The 5,738-nt window shown below is 34.5% G+C and overlaps 1 pseudogene; it reads left to right on the top strand.

Annotated features, from left to right (window-relative positions):
• Positions 1-455: 455 nt before the first annotated feature.
• On the top strand, positions 456-5,011 carry LOC114318972 (pectinesterase QRT1-like; annotated as a pseudogene).
• The last annotated feature ends 727 nt before the right edge of the window (positions 5,012-5,738 follow it).

The raw sequence follows: 5,738 nt of genomic DNA on the forward strand, positions 1-5,738 counted from the left end.
TCGGGGTATCTACCCTATGTCTTCACATACCCATGATATCGGCCTGAATTAGAAGGGTTGAAATTCAGAAAGAAGATGTTTCTTATTGATGGGACCTCGGCAAAAACTTAGGTTTATGCTGGTACAGAAATTTGTAAGGAATGTTTCAGTTTTGCCCTAAATCGTGGGTTCTACAAACAAATCCCAAACCTAAAGCTATGAAGATGAAGATCAAAGGTACAGATCTGGAAAAGATACAAAAAATAGAAAACAAAAACAAAGTTTCAGAAACAAGAATTGGGATGGGCTATCAAGAACATGAAGAATACAAGAGTATATAGCCAAGAACAGTGGCAAAAGTGCAAAGAAGTGGTGAAACGGTGCGTGTGTTCAAAATATGGGCAAAGGCAAAAATCAGGGATGAATGCATTCAGATGAACGATTTATGAATTAAAAAAGCTTAAAACAGTACAGTAATGACAATAACGAGAAAGCAGAAACATCAGGGAAATGAAAATGAAAGGAACAGTAGCTTACCAGAGAAATGGAAGCCGGAAAGGGATTTGCCGATGTTCTACGACGATTGCAAGAGCAGAAGACCGGAGGAAATCTTGCCGAAAGGGGTGAACGGAGAAGGTTGCAGAGCTTTGAAAGCTTGAAGCAATGGAGGATTTCGAAAGCTAGAGAGAGAGCAGGAAATTCGAATGAAAAAATGAAGAGACGAAAAAAAAAGGGGAAAAAAGTTTTTGATTAAACAGAAACGGCAGCAAAAGCAATCAATACGCCTAGAAGAACGAGGGCGTCAGACGGCGGACGTGAGAAAAGAGGTGGCTAACAAACGCGTCAAATGTACGAACCAATAAGAAGGAAACGCGTGTCTAAAACGGTTGGATTGAAGTGCATGACAGCTCATGCACGTGAGAAGTTCCTTAAAAATCTTGATTCTTTAGGGAAAGCATGTCGGCCAGAAATGAATGATCTCGGCTGTCAAATTATAAGCCGATTTGTTGAAAGAAAATACAGATATAGGTTCCATCACCTCAGAATGCCGAGGTAATAGAACCTAGGGACAGTTGTGGGGATGTATTTTCTGAATACCAACACGTGGCAAGGTGACGCCGACGTGTCAGCCGAGGTGCCACGTGTCCTGGTTGTGACGCCGAGGTTATCTCGGCAAGGCCGAGGTTATCTCCGAAGATATCGGAATCCGAGATAAGAGGATAAAAGATAAGGGACAAGAGTCCTGGGATAAAGAGGTGACTTTAGTTAGGATGAGGATAAAACTTTTTGGGAGTTTATCTTTATCTCTTGTGAAATCCAAAGTAAGCACTGAATAGGAGTTCATAAAAGTCAGGCTTCTAGTAGGGCTGGAATTGAGTTAACTATAAAAGAGAGGCACTCCCGTGAGTCTAAGGTACGCAGTTTTATGCTTTGAGTAGTAAGTTTAGCACTTGAATATCTTTGAGAGACATACTGACTTGATCGTCGAAGTGCCCCCGGGTGGAAGAGCCACCGCCGGAGCCTTTTCTTTCTGTTACAGGTTAGTTGAAGCCATCTATTCTGCCGGTACTCTCCAGCTGATTACTAGGAGGGCAGTGTGGTCAGAAAATCACCCACACATTATCACATAGCCTAAATTTATAAATTATTAAAGATTAAAAGTAAAATTGATACAAATTACAAGAATGACAGATATAATTTGCCCAAGAATATAGTGAACATTAAAACTTAACAAATAAGACACAAAATCAATCTCGTGTTCCTGTAGAGAGATATTCAAGAGAGTAAATGTAAATTCATACAGATATGAATGTAATTACAAAACATTTTGAGAGTAATGCATGTTTCATGCTTTTAAGGAGGACCTGCTACTAATTGTGTTCTCCCCTTCATGCTTTATCACAGAATAGAGTGACTTTTCACCTCCCTCCACAAACATAGCTGAAGTGAAGAACCATAACCGTTATATAAATATGTATATACATAATATATAAGAATGTATATCTATCTATATTATTATAAAACAATAATTATGGTGGTATAGACAAAGCCGGCACCATAACTGTTTAAACAATGACAAATCAAGATTCTAACTTCGGGAGATAAATACACGTATAATTTCCCATTTTTAAAATTATTTTATTATTACTAATATAATATAAATAGGTGCAACCGCACCTCTAAGTCCATCCATATGCTTGGAGTAATTTTTCACCTTATTTAACTTCTTTAATTCGTAATTATCAATCTAATTATTTCACTTTTGCACACCGTATAGTGTGTGCCAACACTACTGGTATACAATAAAAATGTCTCTTGGAGTTCCATAACTACTCCTCAACAAACCATCTTTTTACACCACCACCGTCCTATATTTATTGCCTCCACTTCTTCCTCACCACCTTTGCACCTTAGTCCAACTCCATCAACTTTCAAATTCAAAGATACCCACAAAGAGAACATCAAAGGTTTGAGGAAATCAAGTTATGGGTTCACTTGTTGCAGGATTTTTGGTACTGTTTTTGGGAAGCATTGAAGTGGGCTCTGGAAAGAGCCAAGCCTACACTATGAATTACATTACTTGGGAGGATATGAAGGTGGATTTGCAGAAAGAGAGGTTGGATTTGAATGAGGAACAGAATCAAAGCCGAGTAATCGTTGTTGATCAGAATAGTAAGGGAGATTCAGTTACAGTACAAGGTGCAGTTGATATGGTTCCTCTGCTCAATTCACAGAGAGTGAAAGTTTACATTCATCCTGGAATCTACAGGTTTGTATGTATTTATGTATATAATTATGATTGTCATTGAGAATAAACTCCACAGTAAGTAAATTTTCTCTCTTTCTATGGTGATTTCTCTTTTATTCCTTTTCTTTCTTTGGTTGATAAATGTGGGGTTGTATTGGGAAGATGGGGACTCGAAAAGTGGGAACGTGGGTATTGAAAGTTATGGAATATCCATTCTAATTTCTATATATTGATTTTGAAGCTACCTTCAATATATATATATTTTTTTTTTGTAATTATTATCCTTGCGTAAGAGTATTTGTAAGTTATATGAAGAATTTCAAACAAGGGAAAATGTATTTCACCATTTTATATTTTACTTTTTTTTTGTCACTCATATTAATGAAATAAATAACATCTATAAGATCGATCATATATATATAAAAATATAATAAAAGAAAAAATAGAACCCATTATATGACATGGAGACACATAAAAGGCTAATAGTTGGAGTGAATTGTTTGGGTTATATATAGGATCTTGTTTTTGTTCAAATTGAAAGAAGTCTAATCTGGTTATGTTGGATTTGTGAAGCCTAAAGCGGGTCTCATGTTCTTATTATTTTGTAAATTTCTGTGTAGGACATTTATTTAAAAATCACATTTATTTGGTAATTGAAATTATATAATTTCATCATATTTGTTTTTAAAAAATAATGAATTGTCTATTGTAAATTATTATTATTATTTTTTTTTTCCATTCATATGTGATTACTACCTTTTGTGATCCTTTCATTTAAACTAAAACATTACAAATGATTTAAAAAATACCACTCTCTTTTTCTTTTCTTTTTTTTTTTTTTAATTTTGTAATGTTATGCTGATGATTTTATTTTATTTTTTAAAATTATATTTGTGTACCATTTTCCATCATCATAGCTCCTTGTGTTTCTACATACATATAAAGATCTCAAAATACTTGAATTGAATTACAATGCAGAGAAAAAGTGTTTGTTCCAAACTCCAAGCCTTACATTTCATTCACTGGAGATGAAAATCGAACTTCTGAAACCATTATAAAGTTTCTGATAAAGACAATAATGGACGTCGATTAGGGACCTCTAGATCAGCTTCTGGCCCTATTTGGTAGAGCTTGGGGAAAGTATTTATAGCTTATGCCTTAACAGCTTATAGCTTATAACTATGAACATAAGCTGATTTTTGACTTATAAATTAAGCTTCTTCTGCCTTACTCAAAGAATAAGCTGATTTTTGACTTACAAAAAGCTATAAGCGGCATTGTTAAGCTAAACCAAACACATCAAAATAGCTTAAATTAAGCTGAAAGCTGAAATAAGCTGAAAAAAAGCTGTACTAAACAGGGCCTCTGTCACTATAGAATCTGATTTCTTTTGCGCAATCGGTATCACCTTTGAGGTACAAACCCATATCTATTTTTGATTTTATATTTTTTAAAACAAAAACCCCAAAACACAAACAATTCTCATCAATGATGTGGTATGCCTGAACTCAGTGGTTGCGGTCCCTAGAGCCTATGGAATGCAAGCTGTAGCATTAAGGTTAGCCGCCGATAAAGCCATGTTGTATAAAGTTAGGGTATTGGGGACACAAGACACACTTCTAGACGATTACAGATCACATTATTTTTATTAGTGTTACATTCAAGGTTCTGTTGATTTTATATTTGGTAGATCTCGGTCGCTCTATCAAGTATCATTCAAATCCTCACTACCCATATATGATAATCATATGTCCAATATGTTTCTTGATAATGATTTGTAGAATTAGATTTCTTGAACTAGGATTGTGTTCTTCACTCAACAGCTGAAAGATTTGGAGCAATTGCAGCTCATCATAGAGATTCACAATATGATGATACATGGTTCTCTTTTGTAAATTGCACAATTAATGGATCAGGAATTGTCTACCTGGGAAGAGCTTGGGGAAATTACTCGCGAGTAATATACTCATACTATGATATCGACAATATAATAACTCCATCCGGGTGGAGCGACTGGAATCAACCATCCAGGCAAAAGTATGAATCTTTTCTTATTAAAGAAAATAGAAAATGAAACACGGAAACGTTTTAAACTATTCAAAACTTTGAAATATAATTCGAGTTTGCAATTACAGGACTGCAATGTTTGGAGAATACCACTGCAGAGGGAGAGGAGCAGATAGAAGAAACATAGTGCCATGGTCAAAGTCCCTGAATTATGAGGAAGTAAAACCATATTTAAATGTGGCATTTGTAGCTAGAGAGCAATGGTTGAGACTATAGGAGTACTATTTTCATGTATTTATGCAATCATGCATATTGAGGTTCAATTATTCGGGCATTTTTTTATTTATATTTATATTAAGGCCTCGTTTGGGAACCCTCCCATTTAGCCAAAAAGTAAAAAAGTTACTAAAAAAGTCAAAAAGCCAATAACCCATACTAAAAAGTCAAAAATTCTCTTTTCTCTGTACTTTTTGCACATCTTTTCATAAAAAGTCAAAAAGTCATCCCAAACATACTAATTTTTTTTAGCTCATACTTTAGTCAAATAACCAAAAAATTACTAAATTAGTCTGTTCCCAAACGAGACCTAAATGACAAAATAGTCGTTAGCACAAAAATTGTGATCACTTCATGTTTTGAATTTGTGTATTGTTTGAATGTGATTGTATGTTTGTTTGAATGTGATTGTATGTATGAGAGTGAATTGTTATATTGTTTATAGGGTGTCTTTGGTGACCATTTGTGAAGTTGCAAAGGTGGCCATGCGGGGGATACTGTGACCCTGGTTTGGTGGTGCCATGTTGTGCACTTGAGAAGTTGAGAGTGGAAAGAATAAAAAGTGTTTCATTATATATATTAGATATCTAAAATATTTAAGAGCACTCACTACTACAAAAATAGTTAAAGATCACACTTTGATAAAAAAAAAAATCTCACTTTTATTGGAAGTGTGATAAAAAAAATTAGATTGATATTTTAATCACACTTAATTTGATTGAGTGTG

This window comes from Camellia sinensis, chromosome 8 (assembly GCF_055761805.1).
Source record: "Camellia sinensis isolate YWXY chromosome 8, ASM5576180v1, whole genome shotgun sequence".
In the NCBI taxonomy this organism is placed as follows: domain Eukaryota; kingdom Viridiplantae; phylum Streptophyta; class Magnoliopsida; order Ericales; family Theaceae; genus Camellia; species Camellia sinensis.